Source organism: Drosophila montana, unplaced genomic scaffold (assembly GCF_035044405.1).
Source record: "Drosophila montana isolate Dmon_TW-CO22-7 unplaced genomic scaffold, ASM3504440v1 contig_2178_1, whole genome shotgun sequence".
Lineage (NCBI taxonomy): Eukaryota > Metazoa > Arthropoda > Insecta > Diptera > Drosophilidae > Drosophila > Drosophila montana.
This window is the reverse complement of record NW_026997075.1, coordinates 3,205,038-3,214,704: the sequence shown is the minus strand read 5'-3', so window position 1 is coordinate 3,214,704 and position 9,667 is coordinate 3,205,038. Positions and strand designations below refer to the sequence as shown.

Here is a 9,667-nt window from a genome sequence, read left to right as displayed (position 1 = left end):
TCTCCCTCTCCCTCTCCCTCTCTCGCCCTCGCACTGTGTCTCTATCTAAATAATTGCGTCGCGGGTGTCTCATTAAAATAGTTTTTTTTTCTCTCTGTTGTTTGGCTTGTTATATATTGTTATATTGTTGTTGTGGGGTCTATTATTGCGTCTAAACTTTTATCGCTTTTTGGCATCTAACTTTAGCCAACTCAAACCAACAAACGAACAGCTGGAACAATGCGACCGACGGCAACAACTGAGTAGCATAATTATAATTATATCAAATTTTGCTACCATTTAAAACGCATTAAACGCGCCGCAGACAAATTCAAGACCCAACAAAAAAAAAAAAAAACAAAATATAAAAAGAAAAGAAACAAAAACAAAGCCAAACTCTAAATACAAAAATCTCAGATCTCAAGGAGAAAAAGAGTAAAAGAGACAAAATGCTGACCAAGAATAATTACGTGAAATTGTTGCTGCTTTTGTTCAATTATTTATAGGCTAGTTTATTAAAGAGCCCGAGAAATGAAAAGTGACCGAACTTTGTTGAGGGCCATTCATAAGAGCTCTTAATGGGCACAGGCAATGGGGCAATCGTTCGGGAAAAGCTGTAAAAGTGAGGTTTATAATCACATACAAGAAAAATAGAGAACTAGCGGAAGTTGGATTTGAAGGCTCTTAGTATCTAATATATCTCTATAACTGATTGACTGACTGACTGACTGACTGACTGACTGTAAGAACCAAGAATCTACAAGTGGACGCCAAGATGGGGTTATGGTAAATGGCGTCCGAAGAAACTTGTTTGATTACCATCCTTGAATTGAAATATAATTTTTAAATATCTTGCTCAAAATTCATTGCATACGTGTTTCGCATTTTTCGCAAAATACACAGGCGGAAAATGCATGAAAATGTGTTTTTTTCGGGCTTAGCAAGGCCAGGTAATTCCTGCAATGCATGTTCTCTTGTACCAAGCGAATAAAACTGCCTAGTGCGGTACAAATTAATGAAAGGAAAACGTTATTTCAAGTAGCACCCTTCTATGTGATTCTCATCAATTCAAGTAACGCCTACAGGCTTACATCTTCTGTGTGTGTGACAATCTAAAATTTATCTCTGCACATACACTCCTCATTTTTACTCTCGATCTTTCTCTCTCTCCTGAACAATAAAAAATTCTTGCATGTAAATTTATTATTTGTAATACAAATTTTGTATATAAATAAGATGATATGTTAAGTGAATTCAGGCTTGAGCACAGGGTATTTCCCAGTTAGGTCCTAAATTTCTAGTATAACTAATCATTTTAAAGATTAAATGCAGTAAATACTATTTTTTATTATTTCAGGGTTTTCAATTCCAGATACTCTCTATTCTCCAAAGCAATTTACGCTGTATGTCATGTCCTTCACTAGAATAAAATGTTTGACTATATATTCGATTACTTCCTCTATTCAGAGTTGAGCTTTCAGCATATAGTTTCCAGTTAATCCGGGTAAGTACTGATTCAAGCTCTTCAAATTAGACGATTCTATGAATGAATCGGCTTTCGGCTTAGCAGTAAGATTTGCCGAGTATGGCTTGAACTTTTGGTGATTTTTTTCCACGAAAAGGAGTTCCTTTGATGATGGGTTAGAAATTTTCTTGATTTTTTCAATCTATATAAGTATTTGAAATATATAATTTTAGCGGGATGGTATGGAGTGTCGAGCAACGACGCTTAAAATAGCATTATAACAATTATGAGATTCTATTTATGAGTATGATTGTATATGTCTGTGTGTCGAGAGGTAATTGCGTCAAAAGTGCTGACAGACGCAACAACACGACAACAAAAACAACGAACAACTACAACAGCAAAAACTGAGTCGAAAGCCAGTGACAGTGACTGTGACAGTGACAGGAAGGTGTACGTGAGCGGGAAGCCATGTGGATGATGATGATGGTTCTGATGATGATGACAGCACTTTGTTGACAAAACAGCCAAAACAGTTAAATGCATTTTAGTTTATATTTTAACAGTTGGTTAAGTTTTGTTTAGTGATTTTAATAATTGCGCGATACGAGCGTCAACGTTGACGTTCACGTCAACCGCGAATGCAACTGCGGCGCGGCCTGCCGCATGACACGCAAACTGGGTTACCAAAGTCGGGGGCTTCAGAGTTTCCTATATAAATGGATGTATGTTGAAGTGGTTGTGGAAAAGGAAGTGGACGTGAAACTGGCAGCGAACGGCGCAAGGAACTGCAATTCGCGCGACAGGAACAATTAAACGAGCGACGAAGCGCAACGTTTACATACCCTGCCCACCCCTTTTAACCTCTACAACCAGCTGACAGTCGCCCAAATTCTGTCTGCCCTTTCTCAGCATTTCGCTCTATATGTAAATGTTGTGCCGTCGCAGTGGAATTGTCTCATTTGTCAGGCGCGCAGGCGCTGTTCAAGACGATTTCTCGCACTCGCCAAAATGAATTTAAATATTTTAATCGCATTGCTTAACAGGGCAGCCAGAACAACAGCAACAAGATAGTAAAATGAATTTGCTCAACACCGAAGCTACGATGCTCTTGCTTTAGAAATATCATTTGCATATCAATCTATCTTCACAGATAGATAGCATATAAAGATAGATATCTATAAAGAAGTACATTTTTTTTTCTACATTTTCTTTGCTCTTTTTCAAATTTACTGATATTTTGAAAACAACTTTAATTAAACTTATGTGAAAATTTGCAATACTAATTATTCTACTCTTAAGTCTAACATTAAAATTAACAAGGGTAGGGTGATTTTATAAACCGATCTGTGAGATCGATTGGATGAAAGTAAATGATAGATTTACCTGACAAATTCTCGAAAATTCGCACAGACTTATTAATGAAATGGAAGGACTGGTTAATAAGAATCTCATATTTCAAGGTTGAATCAGAATGATTTCTGATTTCTGAGCAGTTGCTATAGATTCAAGTTGGTTACAAATGGAACCATCTACAGCTGGCACAATAATTACTTATTAATATATATATAATTACTTATTAATATATACTATATAAAGATAATGTTTATGCCTTAAGGCAGTTGGCAGTTCCTGCGCAGACTCAACTCGGAATACTAGAGTATTTGCAGCGCAGACTAGTTATATCCAATGAGAAAGGCTTTGCAACTGCGAATACTAGAGTATTTGAAGCTCACAGTCGGTTTCAGTCTTTTGGCAAATCCCTAAATGGCTTGCATTTTTGTGTACAGCACTTTGGACCTGTCCCGCCGCGAACTGGACGACCGATAAGCATCGCTTCCGGTCTCTGGGCTGGCGTTGTTGTTGGTGTCGCTGCGGTTAGTGGTGTGTATCAAATGGGGTCTGTGGCACCTCGCCGCCCCTGGCTTGGGCCATAAAAATGCGTCTATCTCCTTTGTTCTGTTTGCTGTTCAGAGATAGAAAAACGCGATACTAATTTTTGGTACCTACTACACTTAATTTCACTATTTCGTTACCTAAATATGCATCTATGTGTATGCGTGCGTGTGTGTGTGAGTGTGTGTGTGTGTGCCTCGTGCATTTTAAATGGAAATCTGTAAATTTGTTTTTATTGTCATTATAATTTTGTTACCCGTGTTGCTGTTGTTATTGTGTTGTAGCTGGTTCTACTTGGCTGATAGCGTTTAGCACCTGACATTTTTAGTGGCAATTATAACAGCGAGCAGCAAAGAGTCAACGAACCTCGGCCCACAGCCAGACCAAATGCTCAGTGGCAACGGGGCTGCGTGGCTGCGGGGCAACGAGGCAAGGAGGGGACCAGAGCCGGGAGACTGTCGGAGATCGTCAGTCAGTCTGCTAACGGTTCTTGTGTGTTTCATTAGAGGGCCATTAAATAAATGCAGAGTTTAAACTATCGCATACTTAAAAAACTACAACAAAAATGGGTTTACTTAGTCAGTCAGTTAGTTAGTCCAACTAGAGCCACAAAACGAAACGAAACGTCATGTTGCATGTTGTCATGAGTCATAAAGCAGAGTTGCATGTGCAGCTCTCAGGCCAGGCCACAGCAACAACAACAGCAACAACAGCAGCAACAACAATAACAACAAATGCAACACGGCAGCAAAGTTTTATTGAAAGTCGCAGTCGCAAAGAGCTCAGCTTAAAATTAAATTAGAAAATAAAAATGCAAACACTAAAACAAAAAAAAAGGAAAAAAAAAAAAACTAAGTAAAAGAGAAGGAAGTGAAAATTTGTGTTCCGATAAAGAAAAGCGACAGACGAGTGCTCTATAAAAAAGCAGTATGCTCTATAAATATATATATATATATATATATATATATATATATATATATGTATATCTATATATTTATAATTTATATATTTTCAATCATTTTATATAGAACCAAAGTCCACTTATATGTCGTGGTTAAAAGAAACCGAATGCAGTTTTTTATTTATATTATTTATTTATAAATTAAATATTAAATTCTCTAGAAGTAGATGCGACTAAGAACTTGTTAATTGACAAAAAAACAAACCATTTTTACCTATTTAAATTAGCTGAGTATTTTATCAGTTAGAGTTCAGCTTGAAATTCATCAATTTTTAACTACATTTTTTTATGGCACTACAATGTGAATACAAGACACATGAAATCAGACGTTAACATTCTAAAAATTATTTCTAAAATGAACCTTTTTTTATGAAGGCCAAAATTTAAGTAAAAGTTTGATAATAACATTATATAGTTTAAAAAAAAAGTTTAAAAGAAATATTTTTAAAAATATATGAAAAATGTCAAGGAATTTGAAATTTTAAGTAAGTTTCAAGGGCCTTAAAATAATTTTAGTTGGCAATTTCTTAACTAATTCTCTTCCCCGATATATTCATTTTATTATGGGACATCAAAAAACAAATATTATAATCACGACACATAAAATCAAAAGCTGACATTTAAACATTCAAGCAATTATTACTTAAAAGTACTTTCTTTTACCAAACCTAAAATTTAAGGTAACAATTTTTAAAATACAATTCATACATTTTAAAAAATTGGTAAAAAACTAAGAGAAAAATTGTTAAATAAATGAAAAATGTCAGGAGCCCACAAATGAGTAAGTTTATACTTCCCTGACAAATTTCAAGCACTCCCAAAGAAAACGTAGAGTATATGTGGATTCGGCTCGCCTTGTTGTAGTTGCTATTAAAACGCGAGCTTCATTGCACCGTGCTTCCCTTTTACTTAGGCATTCCCAGCTGTGCGCCCCCTCGCCCACAAGGCTCGGCTCACGGTACTTCTATTACGTTTTTTGTAGCGCTTTTTTTTATACTACATACTATGATTACGTTTACGATTACATAAGAATATAATATCGCAATTAATCGCATTTAACACAAAAATGTTCGGACCGTTCAAGGCAGCCCCGAACTTTGCGTGTGGTTGTTGTTGTTGTTGTTGCCGTGCATTTCGATGGTTGTTGTTGTTGTTGTGGCTCCTATTGCTGGAGCAATCTCGACACGACATACAACAATTAAAAAAGTTTTTTTTTAATAATCGTGCCGTTTTTTCTTGAATTTAATTTGATTGCTTGTTGGGTTTTGCTGGCTCTGGTTGCCATTTTGAATTGGCATGTGAATTCGGTTACACTTCTCTCTCGCTCTCTCTCTCTCTCTTTCTCTCTCGCTCTCTCTCTCGCACTGACCAACTCAACCTTTCTTTTCTAATGGACTCAAATTTGGAAAAGTGGCTTGTTTAGGTCGTGGGTTTTCCATCTACTATCAACGGATCTGAACGCTTCTACGCGCTTTTTATGGCGATATTGTATTTTATTTGGTGTTTAGATTCAAAGATTTATGACTACAAATTATGGTACTTTATTGGGCGATAACATTTCCGTTCGTTCGCCCCGAGAGGCAACGAAATGCCGAAACTACTTAAACTCAACTTAATTTCTTGGCCAACGCCAAATGAAAATGAGACCAGCAATAAAAAATTAACAATTAATCTTGAATAAAACATCTAACGGCCACAGACGATAGAAACGACAGGGACCGTGTCTGTGGTCTCTGGTCTCTGGTCTCAGGTCTCCGATCTCAGATCTCCCATTCTCTAGTCTCTTTTTTTCTGTAGTTCGGGCTATTTCTTATTTCTTTAAAACCAATTGAGTGCCCATTATTAACGCCGAAGCGGGCGACTCATAAAAACTGAGAAATTTATTCTCACACCCAATTTGTGCTCGCCGCTAGATAAGGGGCCGCCCCTTGATGAGCTACGTTTCCCACTCCCTCCCTCTCTCTCTCTCTCTCTCTCTCTCGCTCTTTGGCCAACATGTCCATGGCCATGCCGCACACCCAGCCAAAAAAAAAAAAAACAAAAAAATGGCTCATTAACGCGCCGCGGAGGCCGCTGCAAAATACACACCTTATTTTGTCATTAATTTGCATATTGCAAGCAGCTTAGAGAACGAGCGAGAACGACGATGCCGCTGATGGGCAGAGACGGGATCCACCCCCACGGGTAGGAGAAACAGTCGCAGCTCGCCCCAAAAAATGTGAAGATTAGATTAAATGCAATGCTCGGCCGGCTCGCGGGGCTGGTGTGAACATAGCTCTTAAACCAAATTACAATAAATCATTCACAAATTCCACTTTTCACCTACGACTGCCACTGGCCACTGGCCAGGTAACCACAGGTAACCGGGCAACCGGGCAACCAGGCAACCAGGTAACCAGTCAAATTTGAATAATGTGCTAATGATAGACGCGCTTCAGTTGATGTAATGAGCGGTAAGCAGCGAGTTTTTTAGGTTTCGGTCTTGGGTTTTCGGTTTATCTAATTGCCAACTCTATGAACACTTGTTCTTTAGCTTTCGAACCCATAAATTAGTTTTTGTTTTTTTTTTGTTTTTGTTTAGTTTTTAGCAACAGCATTTAACGTCGTGTAACGAACCGTTGTTGTTTCTTAGGCGCATTTGAATTTTTTATTATTTGCTCGCTGCTCATTTTTTCCGCCTCAGCGAACTTTTGCCCACATCTCGCTAGACAATTAATCACGTAGCCAAATTATAAAGACAGACTAATATGTACAATACACACACACAAACGCACACACACTTATTTCATATGCATATTAACATTTGTTCTTAGATAAGCAGCTAGTTATCAGAGATCGCAGCCTAGAATATTGCATACATTTTTATTTGATCTGTGAATAGTCAGTAAGATACATAAAATTTTGCTAAATATCTAATCTTAATTGTTGTACAATAATTGCTTATGTTTCAAGAATATTTTTACCATAAATAATGGAAGCCATACGCTTTTGTCACAAACTATCTAGCGCATACATGGAATCATGCTGGATCCCATTTAGCGTGTATATATATACCTAGGCACTTTCAACAGACATGCCTTTATAGCAAGTTCTCTATTTTTTGTGTCAAATAGTCTTTCAGTTTACAAGAAACATAGAACTGTGCTGAATTTCTTACTGTGGTTAGCTTGTGGGATGTAAGTGCGGAGTTTTGCATGTATTTATGTACGTGTGTACAAATGTGCAAATTTATGCATGCATGTGTTTAGATATACATGCCAGTGTGAATGTTCTTATACCAAGCGTGGAAGAAGTTAGCGTCCCGCCGTGCTGCATATTAAAAAAAACGTATTATTAGATAGCGCTCTACTATGCGATTCTCACGAATTCAAGTAAGACTTAAAAGTTGTCATGCTTTGACTGTACGTGTTATGTGTGTGGCCATCTAATAAGCGTTGTCTCTGCTCAAGCTCTCTCGCGCTCACGTTCTCTCTCTCTCTCTCTCTCTCTCGCCCTATCTTATTGTATGTTATTCAACCGCTTCCCACATCTTTTGCTCAATAGGAGTCTGCCTTTTCCACTCCATCTCCTTGTATATTTCTATCGAAAATAAGCATATATATATTTTAAGGCAATTCAGATCAGATTAAAGAATGAATAGTTATTCAGCTAGTAATCGATGGGCTCTATAAACATAAATAGTTCGGTTAAAGTAACTGAAAAATTCTTGACTAATCGTCGGAATTAGTTGTGGACAAAAACACACAAACGATCTACAAGGCTGGCTGACATGCAACGCTTGCACCTGAGGCACACCGACAAAATTGGCAAGACGTGAAAATGACGATGGGGCGGCTCACTGAGCCGACTGCACGCTTTTCCAGCTGCGTCGCGACGCGACGGCTGCGCATGCGCAAAACGACGACGCTGCCAACTTCCGCTGTAGTCTGAAAATTTATGCAGTTTTAAGTAAATTTGTTAAATGCGCGCTTTAATGCTTCGTTAACGCTTCGTAAATTTTTCACAAAACAAAAAAAACACACACACATATACACAACAGGCAAGAAGAAAAACTGAGCAAAGTCTTTAACAAGCCAACGCCGCGATGCGACGCGGCGCGACGTGACGCGACGCTGGGGCGCAGTTCACGAGAAGCGAGAAGCGAACAACGCATAAAAGTCAACCACCTGTAATGAACTGACGCCACCGCAATTTAATTCAGTCCGCACCACACCAAACCACACCACACCACACCACACCACATCACAACGCAACGTAACACTCCACCGGATTCCGGTCCACTCCGAGTCGATGCAAAGCGCAGCTTAGCTGGCACCTGGAATCCAACTGGAAGAGCTCCAAGGCAATGGTCAGGGCCGCTTCAAGTTTTGCTCGGCGCTCGCCTCTCCATTTCTCTGCCCGCCGCTTGCAGCGGTGCAAAACTGTGCGCCTCCGCTAATGAGAGTACTGGAGCGGCAGTTGTTGCTGGATGTGAATGTGGCTGTGGATGTGGATATGGATGCGGTGTGGTGGACGCCAGCGCTCTTAATTAGTCATAGTCATACTTATGTGCGGACATTTGTATGGGGACAGTCGCCAAAGAGGACGGCCTTGCTATAGTTGTTGCGGTTGCAAAATTTCTTTGAAATTTAATCTATTGTAACTAATTAAGCTGCAAACGGTGGCCCCAAGGAAAGCACTTAATTTACTGTTAATGTTTGCTGCTGCTGCTGTTGCGGCTTTGGCAACAATATTACACTTACAAACGTGAATGCAATTCTTATTGTTTGCAAATTGTTTGCATAACATTTTACACCAGTTAACTGACGCGCGCACATCTATGAGATACTTTTGCCGCAATTGCCTCACCACAAGTCATAATTACGAGCGATGCTAAATTTGTGCGGGGACTCTCTTAACCCTGTTCTTGTTGTTGTGGTTGTTATCATTATTATTGTGCATTTGCTTGGCATAGGCAGTAGCTCAAGCGTTCCCTATTGTATCTGCTGCGGATACAATCTAATAAACGCTCCCAGCACAAATGCGCATTTTAATCCCTATTTTGACTATTCACTCTCACGAGGTTATAAACAGATTTATTCACATACACACTTGCATTGAGCATGCTCTCACTCTCTTTAAGAGCTGTTTTGCTTTTGAGTTTGACTCGTAAACGCTTTATGTTGTACACATTTGTATAGAACACGCTCTCGCTCTCTTTTAGCGCTGTGTTGCCTTTCCGTTTCATTCGTAAACTTTTTACTGGCAGATTAAAATGTACAAGCAACTCTGATGTAATTCAACAAGAAAACGCTATTTAGAACCTTGACTATTGAATCTGAGGAGCATGTAAGCAGGTTTATGCATGTATATATTCGTATAGGGAA

General features: G+C 38.7%; 1 long non-coding RNA gene across 1 annotated transcript in view; it reads left to right on the top strand.

Annotated features, from left to right (window-relative positions):
* The first annotated feature begins 1,379 nt into the window (after positions 1-1,379).
* LOC135427455 (uncharacterized) overlaps positions 1,380-9,667 on the top strand; it is a 68,817-nt gene continuing 60,529 nt past the window's right edge. Inside the window, exon 1 of the long non-coding RNA XR_010436052.1 lies at positions 1,380-1,483. This is a non-coding gene — a long non-coding RNA (uncharacterized LOC135427455). The remainder of the gene's footprint in view (positions 1,484-9,667) is intronic.